General features: G+C 41.9%; 1 protein-coding gene across 7 annotated transcripts in view; it reads right to left on the reverse strand.

The window, feature by feature from the left end:
• Positions 1-18233, reverse strand: part of SYTL4 (synaptotagmin like 4) — a 79525-nt gene extending 61292 nt beyond the window's left edge. For 3 of the 7 annotated variants that reach the window (XM_036840926.1, XM_036840925.1, XM_036840927.1), the window contains exon 1: positions 7417-7523. The gene's annotated coding sequence lies outside the window, so the exon portion shown is untranslated. Of the gene's footprint in view, positions 1-7412; positions 7537-16442; positions 16593-16847 lie in introns of those variants that run through there. The other 4 variants (XM_036840922.1, XM_036840924.1, XM_036840921.1 and 1 more) reach the window with 4 other exon arrangements.
• Positions 18234-20130: the final 1897 nt, after the last annotated feature.

Raw genomic sequence — 20130 nt, forward strand, 5'->3', positions numbered from 1 at the left:
CCTTTGACCCAACAATTCTTCTACTAGAAAGCTATCCCACAGAAATATTTCTGTGTGTCTATCTAGATCTACATGCATCATTGAGTATTGTGCAAAGATGCTTATTGCAGCATGTCGTGGCTTGGACTAGGGTGACAGAGGAAATGGAGATGTGACAGAATATAATGACATGGGGCTTCCCTTGTGGCACAGTGGTTAAGGATCCTCCCGCCAATGCAGGGGACACGGGTTCAAGCCCTGGTCTGGGAAGATCCCACATGCCGTGGAGCAACTGAGCCCATGCGCCACAACTACTGAGCCTGTGCTCTAGAGCCCATGAGCCACTACTGAGGCCACGTGCCACAACTACTGAAGCCCGCACGCTGGGAGCCCGTGCTCCGCAACAAGCCACCACAGTGAGAAGCCCACACACCACAACAAAGAGTAGCCCCCTCTTGCCACAACTAGAGAAAGCCCGCACGCAGCAACGAAGACCCAAAGCAGCCAAAAATAAATAAAATAAATTTTTTTAAAAATTAAAAAAAAAGAATATAATGACATGGTTGGAAGTTCAGGTCAACAGGACTTACTGATGAATTGGGTGTGGGGAGGGGGTTGAGAGAAAGACAGGAATCAAGGGTGACCCTAGGTTCTTGGTTTGAGCAACTGAATAGATAGATGATGGTGCCATTTTACTGAGATAGGGGAGGCTGAGGGAAGGGGCTAGGGATTTGAGAGGACTCAAGAGTCCTGTTTTGGAAACAAAATCGTGGACATAGAGAACAGACTACTGGTTGCCAAGGGGGAGGCAGTTGGGGAAGGGATGGATTAGGAGTTTGGGTTTAGCAAATGCAAAGTAGTATATAGAGGATGGCTAAAAAACAAGTCCTACTATATAGCACAGAGAACTATATTCAATTATCCTATGATAACTCATAATGGGAAAGAATATTAAAAAAAAAGAATGTATAGGGAATTCCCTGGTGGTCCAGTGGTTAGGACTCTACACTTTCACTGCTGAGGGCGTGGGTTCAATCCCTGGTCGGGGAACTAAGATCCTGCAAGCCCCGTGGTGTGGCCAAAAAATATGTGTGTGTGTATATATGTGTGTTTGCATGTGTGTGTATATATATATATATATATATATATATATATATATATATATATATATATATATATATACACACACATGCAAACACACATATATACACATATATATATAATTGAATCACTTTGCTATACAGCAGAAATAAACACAACATTGTAAATCAACTACACTTCAATTAAAAAAAGAAAGGAAAAAAAAGAGCCCTGTTTTGGCCAAGTTATGTTTAAGATGTCTATTTGATATCCAAGTAGGAATGTTGAATAGGCCAACGGATATATGAGGCTGTAGCTTAGAAGAAAGGCTTGGGACAGAGACATAAATTTGGGAATGATGAGTGTACAGACAGACGGCATTTAAAGCCATGGGGCTAAGACACTATCAAACTCTTAGAGAAAAACATAGGCAGAACACTCTATGACATAAATCACAGCAAGATCCTTTTTGACTCACCTCCTAGAGAAATGGAAATAAAAACAAAAATAAACAAATTTGGACCTAATGAAACTTAAAAGCTTTTGCACAGGAAAGGAAACCATAAACAAGATGAAAAGACAACCCTCAGAATGGGAGAAAATATTTGCAAATGAAGCAACTGACAAAGGGTTAATCTCCAAAATTTACAAGCAGCTCATGCAACTCAATATCAAAAAAACAAAGAACCCAATCCAAAAATGGGCAGAAGACCTAAATAGACATTTCTCCAAAGAAGATATACAGATTGCCAACAAACACATGAAAGAATGCTCAACATCATTTATCATTAGAGAAATGCCAATCAAGGCTACAGTGAGATATCACCTCACACCAGTCAGAATGGCTATCCTCAAAAAATCTACAAACAATAAATGCTGGAGAGGGTGTGGAGAAAAGGGAACCCTCTTTCACTGTTGGTGGGAATGTAAATTGATACAGCCACTATGGAGAACAGTATGGAGGTTCCTTAAAAAACTAAAAATAGAACTACCATAGGACCCAGCAATCCCACTACTTGGTATATACCCAGAGAAAACCATAATTCAAAAAGAGTCATGTATCACAATGTTCATTGCAATTCTATTTACAAGAGCCAGGACACGGAAGCAACCTAAATGTCCATCGACAGATGAATGGATAAAGAAAATGTGGCACATATATACAATGGAATATTACTCAGCCATAAAAAGAAATGAAGTTGAGTTATTTGTAGTGAGGTGGATGGACCTAGAGTCTGTCATACAGAGTGAAGTAAGTCAGAAAGAGAAAAACAAATACCGTATGCTAACACATATATATGGAATCTTAAAAAAAAAACAGGTTTTGAAGAACCTAGGGGCAGGACAGGAATATAGACACAGATGTAGAGAACGGACTTGAGGACACAGGGAGGGGGAAGGGTAAGCTGGGACAAAGTGAGAGAGTGGCATGGACATATATACACTACCAAATGTAAAACCGACAACTAGTGGGAAGCAGCCGCATAGCACAGGGAGATCAGCTCGGTGCTTTGTGAACACCTAGAGGGGTGGGATAGGGAGGGTGGGAGGGAGACGCAAGAGGGAAGAGATATGGGGATATAAGTATATGTATAGCTGATTCACTTTGTTATAAAGCAGAAACTAACACATCATTGTAAAGCAATTATACTCCAATAAAGATGTTAAAAAAAAAAAAAAGAGTCATGTACCACAATGTTCATTGCAGCTCTACTTACAATAGCCAGGACATGGAAGCAACCTAAGTGTCCATCGACAGATGAATAGATAAAGAAGATGTGGCACATATATACAATGGAATATTACTCAGCCATAAAAAGAAACGAAATTGAGCTATTTGTAGTGAGGTGGATGGACCTAGAGTCTGTCATACAGAGTGAAGTAAGTCAGAAAGAGAAAAACAAATACCGTATGCTAACACATATATATGGAATCTTAAAAAAAAAAAAAGGTTTTGAAGAACCTAGGGGCAGGACAGGAATAAAGACACAGATGTAGAGAATGGACTTGAGGACACGGGGAGGGGCAAGGGTAAGCTGGGACGAAGTGAGAGAGTGGCATGGACTTATAAATACTACGAAATGTAAAATAGCTAGTGGGAAGCAGCCGCATAGCACAGGGAGATCAGTTTGGTGCTTTGTGAACACCTAGAGGAGTGGGATAGGGAGGGTGGGAGGGAGACGCAAGAGGGAAGAGATATGGGGATATAAGTATATGTATAGCTGATTCACTTTGTTATAAAGCAGAAACTAACACATCATTGTAAAGCAATTATACTCCAATAAAGATGTTAAAAAAAAATTAAAAAAGAAAATAAAGCCATGCGGCTGGATGAATGCATCTAGAAAGATTCTGGATAGAGAAAAGTCAATGGACCGAGCTCTGGGTCACTCCACTGTCGAGAGGTTGGGGAGATAAACTGAGTAGAAGAGGAGGCTGGGTAGAAGTTTTTTGTACAAACTTCAGTTTCAGAGAAGTTACGATACATCAAATGGTGGAAAATCACATATTTACCACTGTATCAAGGGTCCAACTCCTTCCAAGCCTGTCTTTTAAAAGATTCTAGCCTTATTTTTCTTTCTGAATACTTCAAAGCATTTAAATAGAACAGTACTTTTTTTTTCTTTTCTGTTACACAGTGGTTTCCTCATATTGTATAATTCTCCTAGTATAAAACTCGTCAAGTACTACACCAGTAGTAATCAGCAATGGCTTTTCCATAAAGTTCATAATATCATAACTACCTCATGCCTAAAAGGCTGAGTGACTTGAGGCCAGAAGCTTAATTTGGTTGGCATCTTTTATTCGTTTGGGCTGTTCACTTCCCTATCACACAGGAACTTTCTCCAGCTTCTATGAGCTCACTGAACAAACGCCTCAAGACATCTGACAAGCCATACTCCCTCTTCTAAGTGCAACCCCCCTTCCTACCCACAAGAAGTACAGCATCTTCACATTTCCACTTTAAACTTTAGAAGTTTCCATCCAGAGACTCATGCCTTAAAAAGAGAGGAAGTACTTCCAACTAGGTCAAAGTTGCCATCAGGCATGCACTCTCAAAGCAAAGCTGTGTGAGAACTGGGCCTGGGGCAGACTGGGGACACTTAGTTTCAGGTCCAGGAGAACACAAAAGAGTGCCAATTCCTAGCATGGTAATGTCATTCATTAATTCAATTAACAAATATTAGCAAGCACCTAGGATGTGCCAGGCTCTGTTATGGATGCTGGGGTCCACTGGTGAATAAAACAGACAGCAATCCCTGCCCACATGGAACTTCCATTATGGAGGGGGGAGAGGGACAGACAATAAGAAAGAAAAATGAATAAAATACATAATATATTACATTAGAGTAATAAGGTAGGGAAGGGGCATATAGAATGTTCAGGGAAGGAGTTATAAGCTTAAATAGGGTGGTTAAGAACGGCCTCACTAAGGTGACATTTAAGTACAAACTCCGAGCTGTCGGATTTCAAGTGCCTCAAAAAGGTGTCTTCTGTACTTCAATTCCACCATCACCTGACCTCAGGCCCTTGAAGGCATGGTATGCCCAGTTCCTAGCACAAATATTTGTTAATCTCTTGTGCTCAAGACAAAGGGAGCTCCAAGATCTAGACCTTGTACTCAGAGAGGTACCTTCCAGGTGGAAAACCAACTGAGAGAGGTGTTAAGGAATTTTCCTGAGGTGTAAACAAAATGCTTTAGGACACAGAATAACTGGTAATTCTGCTTAGGGGAAGGAACTGTGTGTTCAGTAAGGCTGTCCCAAAGGAGGTGACTTTAGAGCTAAATCTTGAGATGAATAGGAATTAATGGCAGGAGAGTGGCCATGGGTGGGAAAGTCTCTCTTCAGGGAAAAAAAAAAAAGGAGTAACTTGAGCAAAGATCCAGAGATGGAATCAGAAAGGACATTTTCTTGTGGACTGTCCCTCCCTAAGGTACTCCATCCATCCCACGATAAAACAAGCACACACTCACCCTCAGCCTCTCTGGCCTGGTTGTTGGGAAATCCTTATCACTTTCCACACCCTCATTTCTCCCCTAGCCAGCAGGAAAGGAAAAAGTTGAGTCAGGCGCACATCCCTAGAATCCAGGGTCACCCTCTCTAACTTCAAGACAATTCCTTCTGAGTTGAGATCCCCGAAGGTTTCATTCAACTAGGTACACCCAGGAGTGTGCACTTGTAGTGGCAACGTGGCAACCAGCCTCATGTTGGAAGTGAAGTGGGTAAGACATCAGTGAGGTAAGTGGTCCAAAGTCTCTGCAGTGCCTCTGAGGTGGAGTCAAGGACCAAAACTTAGGCTTCAGCTTGGAAGGGAAATTTTTAATCACTTAGTCCTCACCTGTGAGCTATTTAGTGTTCCTAACATCCAAGACAGCAGAGGCGGTGTGATAGGGGATAAGAACACAGTTCGGCAGTCACATGGCCCAGCTCTGCCCCTCATCAGTTGGGTGATTTGAGACAAGGCACTTAAACTCTCAGAGTCTCCCTTTCATCATAGCATGCTTATAATTGTAGTGCCTAGCACATACACTTATCATTAGGATTATGTGAGATAATTATGTAAAGAATTTATTACAGTGCCTGGCTCAATGAATTCTAACAACCATGATTAGTAGCAGCCTTTAAGGGGAAAAGCTCAGAGAGTGTCAATCAGAATGCCACAGGGAGGAATTGGGACATCGGGATTGACACATATACACTATTGATACCATGTATAAAATAGATAACTGATGGGAACCTACTGTATAGCACAGGGAACTCTACTTAATGCACTGTGGGGTCCTAAATGGGAGGGAAATCCAAAAGGGAGGGGATATATGTACATGTACGGCTGATTCATGTTGCTGTGCAGTAGAAGCTAACACAACATTGTAAAGCAACTACACTCCAATAAAAATTAATTAAAAATAACAATAAACAATGTTTTTATTAAAAAAAAATCAGAATGCCACATACACTCACAGACCAATTATCCCTGAACAGGCCTCCAAACTTCATTTCACTGCTCTAGCCTAGTGAGAGACACCTGAAATTGTGCTACCAGAAATGTTCATCCCCTGCCAGGAAAAGTCTCACAAGCCAAGTTGGTGGTCTTTTTCTACTAGGATTTCCAGCAGGTGCTTCAAAAAAAAAAACAAAAAAACGCCAACAGCTACAACTACAGCAGAAAACTTCACTAGGGCCTCAACTCTTTGCATTAAACATTGTTCTCTCTCCACAGACCAGCGGGTAAACACATAAGGTCATTAACACCTTAATATTAATGGATTTATGAGGGGTGGGGATGGGGAGCTGAAAGCAGAAAAGAAGTCAGTTAAAAATAGAAGGTACAAGATGTACTGAAGACTAATTTCTAGCACAAATGTACAAGGCCTAGGATCAACCCTGCCTAAAGCAGTATTCTGGAATGCTAGGTCCTCTGGTCCCAAAGAAGCTGGCAGGCTACTGGGGGAAGAAAACTTTGGTTAATGAGAAACATCACCTGTTCGAGTCACCAAAATTCTCACCAAATGATTTCACCACCAAAAAACCCAACCATTTTATTCAACGTTAAGGGCTGGAGGAACATCTTTTCTGCCCCTTTACAAACCATCACAGAAGATGGAAGCGTTCTGTGTCCCTTCTGAGGGTTGTGGGGACACTCCTCCAGAAGCGTACCCCCGCTGCCTGCTGGAAGGGTGGCAAGATAAAGCGGCTCAGCTCCAGAGCACACAGCTGGGTCCCCAGCCCAAGCGCAGAGGGTGTCCACTGAGGCAGGGCTCGGGGCCAACCGGTCTCCAGCCTTTTAACCTGCGGCGGATCCACCGAGGGCAGGGAAGCGGACGCCGCGAGGTCAGAGGTCCGGAAAGAGTGCGGGGCCCAGACCCCGCGCGACCGCCGGGCGCTGCGAGAGACACCCCCGAAAAGGTGACTCGACGCCCCGGAGGGCGCAGTTCCCGCTAGGAGCTCGGCCCCACCCCCGCCCCCAGGGCCAGCTCCCGGGAGGGGCCCCCGGCTCCGGAGGGCGGGAAAAGTCGGCCACTCTGGAGGAAGCAGAGCCCCGAGCGGCACAGCCCGTGGCGGCGACGGATGGGCCGGGGAAATGGCCAGGGGCGGCCGGGAGAAAGCAGAATGGTGGGGAGGGACCGCCCCAACAGACGGGAGTCAAAGCGTGGGGGTGCGGTCCGCACAGGCGGACGGGAGTGGGAACAGGGGTCAGCTAGGGACAAGGAGAGACTGGGAGAGCGGAAAGGGGTAGGGAAGCGCGCAGGTCCCCGAGATGGGGGTGGGGGCGCTTAGGCAGCGAAAAGGTACTGGGGGCCCAGGAGGCGTCCCGGACCGAGGGCGGAGGGGCGGTTGCGGGCCACGGACCTACCTGTCACCTGCAACAGGTGCCGCGAGAAGGCGAGACGTCCCAGTACCGGATTCAGGGGAGGGTCTCCGAGTCCGGGAAGACTGCAACCCCACTCTGGCGGCTGGCCCTTCTTACCCTCCCGGGAGGCGGAAAAAGCTGCAACTTTCCCTGGAGCGGGGGAGGAGCTGGACTCTTAAAGGGGCCGCACAGCGCTCCGGGCTCCTTGGTAGGGGGCCGCGCCTACTGAAGGGGAGCTCTGAGAGCCAAAGCCTTAAGGCACTGGAGGGATGCCGGCCCCGGTTAGCAAAGGGTGCTTGAAGACTGTCGATAGCAGTCTAAGACTAGACCTGGGTTCCATTGGTGGTCACTCTCTCAGACGATACATCATCTTTCTCTTTCAATCAGCCTGAGCCAAAAGTTGTCAAATTGTTGTGTACTTCTAAGAAGATGAAGGCTCTAGACCGTATAATTTGGGGAGATAATGATACTATTCTGATCCTTTGACTTTCAGCTTTTTATAGCAAATAAAAGTGTCTGTCTAAAATAGAGGGCTTCCCTGGTGGCGCAGTGGTTGGGAGTCTGCCTGCCAATGCGGGGGACGCGGGTTCGAGCCCTGGTCTGGGAGGGTCCCACATGCCGTGGAGCAACTGGGCCCATGAGCCACAACTACTGAGCCTGCGCGTCTGGAGCCTGTGCTTCGCAACAAGAGAGGCCGCGATAGTGAGAGGCCCGCGCACCGCGATGAAGAGTGGCCCCCGCTTGCCACAACTAGAGAAAGCCCTCGCACAGAAATGAAGACCCAACACAGCCACAGAAAATAAATAAATAAAATAAAATAAAATAGAAACGTTTTGAGGGAAGGACATAGACATAATTCACACATGGACACAACTGGTTAAACTCACTAGTAATCAAAGAAGAGCAAATTAGGACCATAATGAAACTCTTTGGCAAAGGTTTTGTTTGTTTGTTTTTAAAACACTTAATGAAGACAAAGTGGCCACCAAACAAGCTCTTTCATAATTGCTAATAGGAGTGTATGTTGGTTTAAAACCCTTTTAGAAAGCATGTGAGCAATATATATCAATAGACTTTAAAATGTTTATATTTACCCAGTAATTACAGATTCCTCTCCCCCCTCTCCCTCCCTCTCTCTCTCTCTCCATTCTTCTCATCAGCCATTAACCACGCTCAAGTCCCTCTCATCTGTCATAAGCAATTAAACATGCTCAAGTCTCTGCCATCTTAAAAAAAAAAAAATCCTCCCTACACACTAGGTACCTCTCCAGCTCCTCTTTATGGGCAATTTCTATTCCCTTACTTCTTACTCAGCAATTTGGCTTCCTTCCCCCAACACTCCACTGAAACTGTGCTCAACAAGATACCCAACCAATGACCTCCGTGTCAAAAAAGCTATATTAAATAAATAAATAGGGCATTTTTCCCTTTTTATCTTCCTTGATCTCTCCCCTACATTTAATGCTGTTAACCATTTCCTCCTCCTTGAAAGTCTTCCTGTGGCATCTATGATGCCATACTCTTTTGCTTTTCCTCCTATCCCTTTGCCCTCTCCTCAGTCTCCTTTGCATATTCCACTTCTGCTATCTAACCTCTGAAAGCCAGACATTCTCAGGACTAGGCTACATATACTCTTTCCCTAAATGATCTTTCACTCACTTGGCATGAATTACACCATCTATATGGCCACAACTGTAATTTTATAGTTCTATCCAGACCTCTTCACTGAGCTCTGCTTTCTTGGCAACTCCACTTGGACATCTCAAACTCAACACATCCAGTCAAACATTTTCTCTTAAATTTGCTCCTCCTCCAGTGTTTCTTACCTCAGTAGGTGACAACATGCCACCCAAGGCAAAAATTTTGCACCTAGCATAGTGCCTGGCATATAGTAAGTCCTAATATTTGTATAATGAATGAATGAGTGTTTCCTAAGGAAACAGAAATGTACACAAACTTTTTGTACAATGATGTTAATCACAGTATTACTTAGAATAATAAAACACTAGGAAAAAAACCCCTAATGGGTCAATGGTTAAATATAGTATAGTCATATAATAGAATATTATCTAGACAATAAAATGATATTTACATAGTTCATAACGACAGGATAATGCTTATGCTCTAGTATTAATTGAAAGTAAGATACATTAATATAAAATATGATCACAACAATTAGTGGATATGAGTAGATATGTGTGGAAAAAAGCCTAAAAAGAAATATGGAAAATATTAACAGTGGCTATCTCTAGGTGGTGAAACTAAATGAAGTTTTTGTTTTTTCCTCCTACTTTTTTGTATTTTTCAACTTTCTTATAATAAGCAAGTATGGCTTTGATAATATAGATTTTTTTGGAAAAATCTTAAAGGGGAAAGAAAAAAATCATTTTAATTCTAACAGATAAAACAGTAAAATTCAGCCTCCAGGCTCTCCCCACAGTTTTCTTCCATACTTTAGCCCTTCAGTACCCCGCCCACAGCCTGAAGTGTGAAGAAGCCACTTCAAAACGGAAATCCTTTTGTTCTGTCTAGCTTTGCCAGCTCAGCCCTCAGGGGCCCTCTGCTCAGCTCTGGGCTTTGAATGTGTTCACCTCCCTAACCTGGCCTGTGGGAACTCAGACCAAGCACTTCTCTGCTCCTTCTTTGCAGGTTGTCCTTGGTGGAGCTGGAAACACCCTCAGCCAGAAGGGACTTCAGAAAATATTTAGTCCAATCCCCTTATTCCTCAGCAAAATTTCCAGATATTATTTTATGTTTTTACTTCTTTTTACGTGTGCAGTTTCTAACTCTCCAAGGTCCACCTCATTAAGGAGAATGTGAGGATCTGACTCCTTTACTGTAAGACAGTCTCACTGAACCAGCTACAAATACACAGAGACAAACATAAACGATGAACCAAAACAAAGTTAGTCAGCGGCCTGTTTATACAGATTCTGTGCTTTGCAAACTGCTGTCAATTTCTGTTTGATCCTCCTTGTTTGCCACGAGGATACTGTGCTCTAATTCTTATGCCAAATATTGTGAGGGGTCCAATGCAAGCAAACTCAGACACTAACCCACTGCAACAATGTCAACAGGAACTTATGATTATCCTATGCAGAGTATGTAAGCTCCTGTCCCATAGTGAATGACGGATTCAATGAGTTGTTTGATTTTACCATGTTGAGGAAGTTCTGGCTGGTGCTAACTAATAAGACGGAGATTTTCCTCAGCCTTGGGTAACAGGATGCCTCAGTATTGAGCAATTACTCTCTTTTAAAAGCATTAAATATTTCAACTATCACATTTTGAGTGACGTAAGACTAACCTATATAAAAATTTCTATCACAGGAAGGGAAATCCCTGGCAGTCCAGTGGTTAGGACTCTGAGCGTCCACTGCAGGGGGCACGGGTTCGATCCCTGGTCTGGGAACTAAGATCCTGCATGCCTTGCAGTGCGGCCAAAAAAAGAAAAAAAAATTAATTTTAAAAATTTTTAATAAAAATTTCTATCATAGGAATATAAATTCTCTCAGTTAATCTATATACTTTTATGTAATTCCAGTCACAACTCTAAATTTTCTAGGATTAAGATGACAACTGAGTAATTCCAAATAACATTTGGAATAATTAACAGTAAAGAATAGACAATACATTTTTATGAATAAAGGATGAGGGAAGACATTCTATCAGATTGTAAAGACAATTCAATGGAGAAAGTCTTTTAAAAATGATGCTGGAACAAGAAAACATTTTTTTTCCATATGAAAAAAAATGAACCTGTACTTATACCTCACACTGTATACAGAATTTAAACTCAAAATTAATCATAATGTAAATGTAAAATGTAAATGTATAATTTTTTTAGGGAAAAAAGCCATGGCAGAAAATCTTTATGACCTTGAGTCAGACAAAGTGTTCTTAGGTATGGTACACAAAACACAATCTATAAATGAAAAGATTGATAAATTGCATTTCATTAAAAACTTTTGCTCTGCAACAGACAAGTCACAGACTGAGAGAGCATATCTTCCAACCACAAATTAGAGAACTCATACCTTGAAAATTTTTAAAAATTAAAAGCAACAATAATGAAACAATCAATTTAAAAAAAAATAGATATAATATTTGAACAGACTCCTAACCAAAAAAGATATATGATGGCAACTGAGGACAGGAAAAGAAGCTCAACGCCATTAGTAACTAGGGAAATGCAAATTAAACAAAGGGCAGCATGAAGAAATTTTGGGTGACATCGGGATTTTCTGTATCCTGTCTTTGGTTGTGATTATCAGAATGTATCCATGTCTAAATCTCATAGAACTGTATACCAAAAAAAGGTTAATTTTATTTTATGTAATTATAATTTATTTTATTTTAATTATAATAAAGAAATGAATGGATGAATAAAAAAATTTATATCCAAAAAAAGTATTAAATATTTCAATGTATAAAAATAATATAACAAGCATATGCCAACTACCCAGCTTAAGAAATAGGGCATTATCAATACAACAAAAGCCCTCTGTATCCACCTCAATCCCAAGGTTTTCACTGTCCCAGATTTCATCTTGATCGTTTCCATGTATATCTTTATACATTTTTTGCATATTTGTCAATCCCTAAACAATATGTAGTACTGTACATAAGTAGTATCAGTCTGTATGTACCTTCTGCAATTTGCTGTCCTCACTCAACAGTATGCTTAGGAGATTTACCCCTGTAGCTTTAAGTCATTCATTTTCACTGCTAGAGAGCATTCCAGGCATAAAAGTATTCTATCTTATATATGTGTTCTCCTATTGATCAGGTACTTTCAAATTGCCAAAGTCTTAATTCTTAGGATTCTAGGACACTCCCTCTATTTCTGGTTGGATAATAATTTACTTTTGTAAAAAACAACAACAACAAAGAAAAAGCAGGCTTCCTGACAAAGCAAATTTAGTGCACTAGTGAGTATAGGTTGTAAAAAGTAGACTCAGTCTCTTATTCAGGCAAGATCAGGGTTTCTCCACCTCCACACTGTCGAGCTTTGGACCAGCTAATGCTTTGTTGCTGGGAGGTGTCCTGTGCATTGTAGGTTGTTTAGTAGCATCTCTGGCCTCTACCCACTAGATGCCAGTAGTGATAACCAAAAACGTCTCCAGATATTGCAAAACGTCCTCAGTTGAGGACCACAGGTCAAGATGTACTGAGTACCCATTACATGAGAAGCACATTAGCAGGTGCTATGGAAAGAAAGATGAATAAACATTGAGAAAAAGTCCCTTTATTCAAAGATACATATTGAGCATCTACTACATGCCAAGTATACTGTGCTAGGCATGGAGATTTTGGTGACCCTTTCCTCAAGGAGTTCACAGTTTATTGCATAGGTGAAGCGAAGGAGACAAACTATAAACATAAAATTATAATACAATGTGGAAAGTGCAAAGCTGGGGAGATGCACAGGATATGTGGGAGCACCTAGGAAGGCCACTTACACCAGACTGGTAGGGAGTGGTCAGTGAAGGGTCCCTGCAAAAAGTAATACCTTCTCTGAAACTTAAAAAAATGAGTAGGAATTAGCTAGACCAAAAAGGGAATTTCAGGCAAAAGAACAGCATAGGCAAAAACAAAAAGGAGAGAAACACTAGGTCTATGCAAAGGAAGTACAAGAAAATTGGTGTTGGCTGGAGCAGAAAATGTAAGGGAAAAGTGATCATAGATGAGGCTAGAAAGATGGCGTATTAGTTTTCTAGGGCTGCCGTAACAAAGTACCACAAAGTGAGTGGCTTAAACAACAGAAACTTATTGCCTCAGTTCTAGAGGCTAGAAATCTGAGATCAAGGTGTCTGCAGGATTAGTTCTTTCTGAGAACTATAAGAAAAAAAAAAAAAGCATTTCCACTTTCCCAGCTTCTGGTGGTCTGTTGGCAATCTTAAGCATTTCTTGGCTTATAGAAGCATCACCCTGATCCCTGCCTTCATCTTCACATGGCATTCTCTTGGTTTATGTGTCCCTGTGTCCAAAATTTCCCTTTTCATAAAGACAGTAGTCATATTGCATTAGGGCCTACCCTAATGACCTCATCTTAACTAATTACATCCGCAATGACCCAGTTTCTAAATTAGAACACATTCTAAGGTACTGGGGCTTAGGACTTCAACATATGAATGTTGGGAGGGATACAATTCAACCCATAACAGATGGGTAGGGATTAGAACTTCAGAGGCCTTGTAAGTCATGTTAAGGAATTTGGACTTTATTCAGTAGCTGATTACGGCCATTCAAGGAGCCCTGGAGTTCTCTATCATTTTTGGTGACGCCACTCAAATTATTTTTCATTCTTTTTATGGCTGAATAATATTCCACTGTATGGGGTGGGAGGGAGGGAGACGCAAGAGGGAAGAGATATGGGAACATATGTATATGATATGTATAACTGATTCACTTGTTATAAAGCAGAAACTAACACACCACTGTAAAGCAATTATACTCCAATAAAGATGTTAAAAAAATATATTCCAGGGCTTCCCTGGTGGCGCAGTGGTTGAGAATCTGCCTGCCAATGCAGGGGACACGGGTTCGAGCCCTGGTCTGGGAAGATCCCACATGCCACGGAGCAACTGGGCCCGTGAACCACAACTACTGAGCCTGCGTGTCTGGAGCCTGTGCTCCGTAACGAGAGGCCGCGATAGTGAGAGGCCTGCGCACCGTGATGAAGAGTGGCTCCCGCTTGCCGCAACTAGAGAAAGCCCTCGCACAGAAACAAAGACCCAACACAGCCAAAAATAAATATAAAAATAAATTTTAAAAAAAAAGACCTAAAGAAGAAATACATGGCGAATATCTTTAAAAAAAAAAAATTCCACTGTATGGATAAGCCAGGTTTTGCTTATCCATTCATCAGTTGATGGATATTTGGGTTGTTTCAACATTTTGGCTATTATGAATAATGCTGATATAAACATTCACGTATGAGGTTTTTTTGAACATGTTTTCAAACCTCTTGCGTACATACCTAGGAGTGGAGTTACTGGGTCATAGTAACAATGTTTAACCTTTCAAGGAATAGCCAGATTTCTTTTCAAAGTGGCTGTACCATTTTACATCCCCACCAGCAATGTATGAGGGTTCCAATTTATCCACATCCTTGGTAACAGTGATTATTATTGGTTTTTTGATTAGACGTCCCAGTGGGTGTGAAGTGATATCTCACTGTAGTTTTGATTTGCATTTCCCTAATAACTAATGATGTTGACCACCTTTTCATGTACTTACTAGCCATTAGTATATCTTCTTTGAAGAAATGCCTATTCAAACCCTTTGTCCATTTCTAAATTGGGTTGTCTTTTATTATTGAATTGTAAGTGTTCTTTATATTCACTACTTATACTCTTGAAAAGAGAGAACAGGTTGGGGGAACGGAAAAGGGAGAAGAACATTGTTAGAAGAAGTGGCATGGAGTTGTATGCAGATGTTAACAGCTGGTTTTGCTGTTTGATTCAAGAGGAGTCCAGGTCAGGGGAAAATGTACTGAATTGTATTGAGGATGGGTCGTTTGTGGTCATGGCCAAAATAAATAAGTGCAGAACTGGTTTGTTCTTTGGAGGTTGATAACTTTTTTTTTTAATTTTTATTTTAATGAAACAATTTTATTTAGTTTTTTTTTAAATTAATTAATTATTTATTTATTTATGGCTGTGTTGGGTCTTCGTTTCTGTGCAAGGGCTTTCTCTAGTTGTGGCAAGTGGGGGCCACTCTTCATCGCAGTGCACAGGCCTCTCACGGCCTCTCCCTTTGCGGAGCACAGGCTCCAGACGCACAGGCTCAGCAACTGTGGCTCACGGGCCCAGCTGCTCCGCGGCATGCGGGATCCTCCCAGACCAGGGCCCGAACCCGTGTCCCCTGCATTGGCAGGCAGACTCCCAACCACTGCGCCACCAGGGAAGCCCGGAGGTTGATAACTTTTAAGACCTGTTCAAAGATTTATTCTGAGTGGTCATTCATTCTAATAAAAGCATCTCTGAAGGAAGGAAAACAATTACTTACCAGGATATGAAAGCAAAAGATAGGGGTGCCTTGTTACAAAATGTAATGACCATATGTGTTCTATTTTCCTTTGCCACTCTAGCAATGTTTGATGCTATTGCCCGCTCCTTCCTTATTAAAGTCTCCTATGGTTTCTGGAATATCATAGCCTCCTGGTTCTCCTATCTCTCACTGTCTTTCTTACTCTTCTCAGACCCCACTTTCTCTGCCCACACCTTAACATTTAAGACTTAACCATCACATTAATTTATTCAGGAGAAGTCTGAGGGCACTAACATTTACTAGTACCTGTTAAATGCACTGTTTTTAGGAGCTGGAAATGCAGCGCTAAACAAACAAACAAAAAGATCTTGCACACATGGAGCTTACATTCTAAGTCAAAGAAAAATAAACAGTAGCACAGTAGCAAACACACATAGCACTTACTATTATTCTAATTACTGTTCTAAGATATTAATCTAAGACACACACACATTTAGTCCTCACAAAAATCCTATGATGTATATATCATTACTACTCCAATTTTACAAATAAAGAAACTGAGGCACAGAGAGGTCAAATGGTTAAGTCGGGATTTAAAGCCAGACAGTATGGCTCCAGCATCCATGTTCTTAACTAGTACTTTATATTGCTTCTCAGTAATAAATAAATACATCAAATAAGACTTACTAAGAGGTAGCTAAACTGGTATTTTAATTATCATTACTCACCAGTCACCTCCATTCCATACAGGAGAATTCTAGAAACTAATTGGAGGAAGAGAAAGAGAATTTTTTGCAGAGAATTCATGGGAGTAGAAGGCACTATCATTCCCCTGCTCAAGCCTAGCAAAAAGGTCTCAGTTAAACCTTTCAAGAGGGGAGACTGGTATCTTAATCCCAGGCTGAAGGCTTGCTGCACTACAGAAATTTTTAGGCCTGCCTGTGTAGACACTGAAGCAGGGAAGAGTTCATGGGAGAACTTCACATGTGTCCTGTGGTGTCTGAATAAGATAGAAACTTGTCCTTGACTTTTACCTGAAGAAATCTGAAGGCAGAAGGCTGATTAAAGTTGTTCACAGCAGCAGAACAAAGAAAGAGGTCTAGACTTCCTAGGGACCATGTTGTCTATGGGCCAGGTGGTTTCCTCAGAGTGTATCTGGCAACTCTAGCAGAAGAATAAGGATCCTATGAGAATAAAGTTGTATGGGCAAGAGCCACGGGGGCGAAGACAGTCAGAGTGTACATTGTTCCCATCAGGAATGGTGCAGGGAGGAGGTCCACTGGGGGAATGGGAAGTGAAGGAGTCTCTGAAGAAACCACAGAAGCACATTACAAGAAAAGGCAGTACTGGGGCATTACAAAGGGCACTGATAGCCAGATTAAACCAGCCCCAGTCAGTTAAGCCTCACTGTCCCTTTAAGACTCTCTCTTCCTACCTACCTCAACACTGGAGGAGCCAGAAGCTGCAGAGCAAGTGGGGGAGGAAGTGGAGCCAGGAGAGTGAAAGAACAGACCAAGTCACTTTTCTTCATTGGAGATCTGTGGGCTCTTTAGTCAAGCTGCACTGGAGGTTGAAGGCTGAAAGAGAAGCTTTAAATTGAATGTGAAATAGAATTTTTAATTTTGAATGGTTGAACTTTTTAATGCCTGTTGATTAAACTATTGTAAATATCTGAGAGTAGCCAAAAAGCCAATGGGTTATATACCTAACACAGTATGGGATAGTAATGTGTTACCAAATAAAAGCAGGGTAAATGAATAAAGAGTGATGGGGTGATATTTTACATATGTTAGTCAAGGAAAGCTTCTCCGAAGATGTGATACAAATGAAGTGAAGAACCAGGCCATAGGAATATCCTTAGCCCTTAGCCCTTTTCAGTATACACATTCTCCTTGGGCTATCTCATCCATTCCCATGGCTTAAATTCCCCTGCTGACTCTCAATCTTGTATCTCTACCCTAAATTTTCTCCTGATCTTCAGACTCATATATTTAATGTCTACCAGATATCCCTACCTCAATGATCACAACTACTTCAAATTCAACTTATCCAAACTTAAACTTCACCTTCCTTCCAAACCTCTTCTGTCCCCAGTGTTTTCCATCCTAGTGAATAGCACAAGTAGCACAAGCCAGAAACTGTCCCCATATCTAACCAGTCCCAGATCCTACTGTTCTCATCACATAAACAGATCTTGAATTCCCTCCCACTGCCACTACCCTAACTCAAGTCATAATCATCTCTCACCTGGACTACAATAATAGCCTCCTGACTGGTCACCCTACTTCCAATCTATCTTCCACACTGCAGCTAAAGTAGTCTTCCCTAAATCCAAACAGGACAATAGAGAAACTCAATACCTCTGGATAGTTCTCAGAGTTGAGTCTTTCATGTGGCTTAGAGGGACTTTTATGATCTGCTTCCTATCTATCTTACAAGCCATCTCTTCCACCACTCCTTGTTTCTGAGCGCTCCTCTCCCAGCTAACCTAAATGATTTGCACTTCCCTCGAAACCCCAAATTCTCTTATGTCTCTTCCATCTTCCTTTATCTTTGCCATGCTAATCCTTACTCATTCTTCAGCTCACATGTGATGTCTTCTGGAAAGCCTTTCCTGCACCCCACTAAGATGGGTACCCATGCTCTGTGTTCCCCCTGTCCCATAGCACCTTCTACATATTTCTGACATAGCAGTCACTCCACGGTATTCTCACTGTTCAAGTGGTGGCCCTTCCCATTAAAATGTGAGCTCCTCAAGAGCAGGATCTATGTCTTATTAATCTCTGTATCAATAAGACCTGACATATAACACAGGTTCTCTTTCAAAATCCAGACTGTTCCTCTGCCTGAACTCCTCCTTACTCATCCTTGCCCTTTAAATTTCCAATCATTCCTTAAGAATTCATTAGCTTATCCTACTGGATGTTTGTGTGCTACATAGCTAGCAGATTGTTCCTCCTAGGGCTGTTTCTCAACTGGGAACAAAGTTGTCCCCCTCCCCAGGGGACATTTGGCAATGTCTGGGGATACTTGTGGTTGGCACAACTCGGAGAAGGGATAGTGTGCTACTGGCATCTAGTGGGTAGAGGCCAGGGATGCTTCTAAACATCCTGTAGTACACAGTACAGCACGCCCCTCCAACAAAGAAGTATCCAGACGCAAACATCAATAGTATGGAGGCTAAGAAACCCCCACCCCGACCCCCACGCCGAGGGCAAGCAAAGCCCTGCAGCTCTGGTGGACTTTTCTAGCCTTGTTTCTCTTGTGCTGAATTAGCTGCCTGTGAAATCCAGTCCTGTCTTCTGAGGTCTAAGATAATAATGAGGAGGAAAAACAAGTCATAAAGATAAAGTTCTTGTGGTCTGGGGTTTTCCTGGATGAGCAAAACCATATTTGAATGTATGCTAAACCCCATATTTGGGAAAATACTTACAGAGAGATGAGCCATTCAACAAATGGCCCAAAGGGCTTTAACTAGATTCAGAGAGCTCTTTAGAGCTACTATTTTTTACTCAAGTTAAGTGCACTAGACAAACTCCTGTACAAGTGGAAAAGGAAAGAGTAATGAACATCTGTTGAGCTATTTCTATATGCCAAACACTATGTAAAGTACTTTACATACATTATCTCTTTTAAAATCTTCACAATAGCACTATAAATTAGGCACTGTTACTATCTCCACTTTACAGGTGAGGAAACTGTGGCTCAGAGAAGCTAAGTAACCCATTAATGATAAATGAAGAAATAAGCACTTAAATCCAATGCCTTTCTATTACACCATGCTAGGATGATTCAGTGCTAAAGGCACATAAAAATCAAGTTCTCAAGGCAGAAGATATCTTCTCTTTCAACATTTTGTTTGCTTCTGTCAAACTTAAAAAAGAAAAAGTAGTTTGGCATCCACTCTAAGTCCAGTTAACCCTTTGTTTGATTCTTCACACTTGAGTAGGACCCATCTTCCTTTGGTACATTTCCATTAGGGGCACTGTAGTCCAATAGGATCAGGCCTAGGCTGTGAATCAAAAGATATAAACACATTCAATTAATCACATGTACTCAAAAAAATTGACTGGCATTTTACCTCACTATTCCTTGATTTCTCACCTGCAAAATGATAAAGTTTGATTATGATAACAATAGGATGTGATAAATGTGATATATCCCACATACAGGCTTTTCTAATATATTTTTCTTAACCATATTTGATTATTTATTTATTTATTTATTTTTATTTTTGGCTGCGTTGGGTCTTCGTTTCTGTGCGAGGGCTTTCTCCAGTTGTGGCAAGTGGGGGCCACTCTTCATCGCGGTGCGCGGGCCTCTCACTATCGCGGCCTCTCCTGTTGCGGAGCACAGGCTCCAGACGCGCAGGCTCAGTAATTGTGGCTCACGGGCCTAGTTGCTCTGCGGCATGTGGGATCCTCCCAGACCAGGGCTCGAACCCGTGTCCCCTGCATTGGCAGGCAGATTCTCAACCACTGCGCCACCAGGGAAGCCCCAGGCTTTTCTAATATGCAACTTTAGGGTCCTTTCTCAGGCCCAGACCCACTCCCTAGCCAAAATTCCCTAGGATTCAGTCTGCTTTTCCCTCTTTGCAAAACTACTGCTGCCCTTTCTATCCCTTTGGGGTTCTCATCAATATTCCCCCTCCATCATTCTGTAGAGTGGGAAACAATCTCAATACGCTAGATGACAATCACAGGAGTTCTTTTTATGTAACCT

Source organism: Balaenoptera musculus, chromosome X, assembly GCF_009873245.2.
Source record: "Balaenoptera musculus isolate JJ_BM4_2016_0621 chromosome X, mBalMus1.pri.v3, whole genome shotgun sequence".
Taxonomy (NCBI): Eukaryota; Metazoa; Chordata; class Mammalia; order Artiodactyla; family Balaenopteridae; genus Balaenoptera; species Balaenoptera musculus.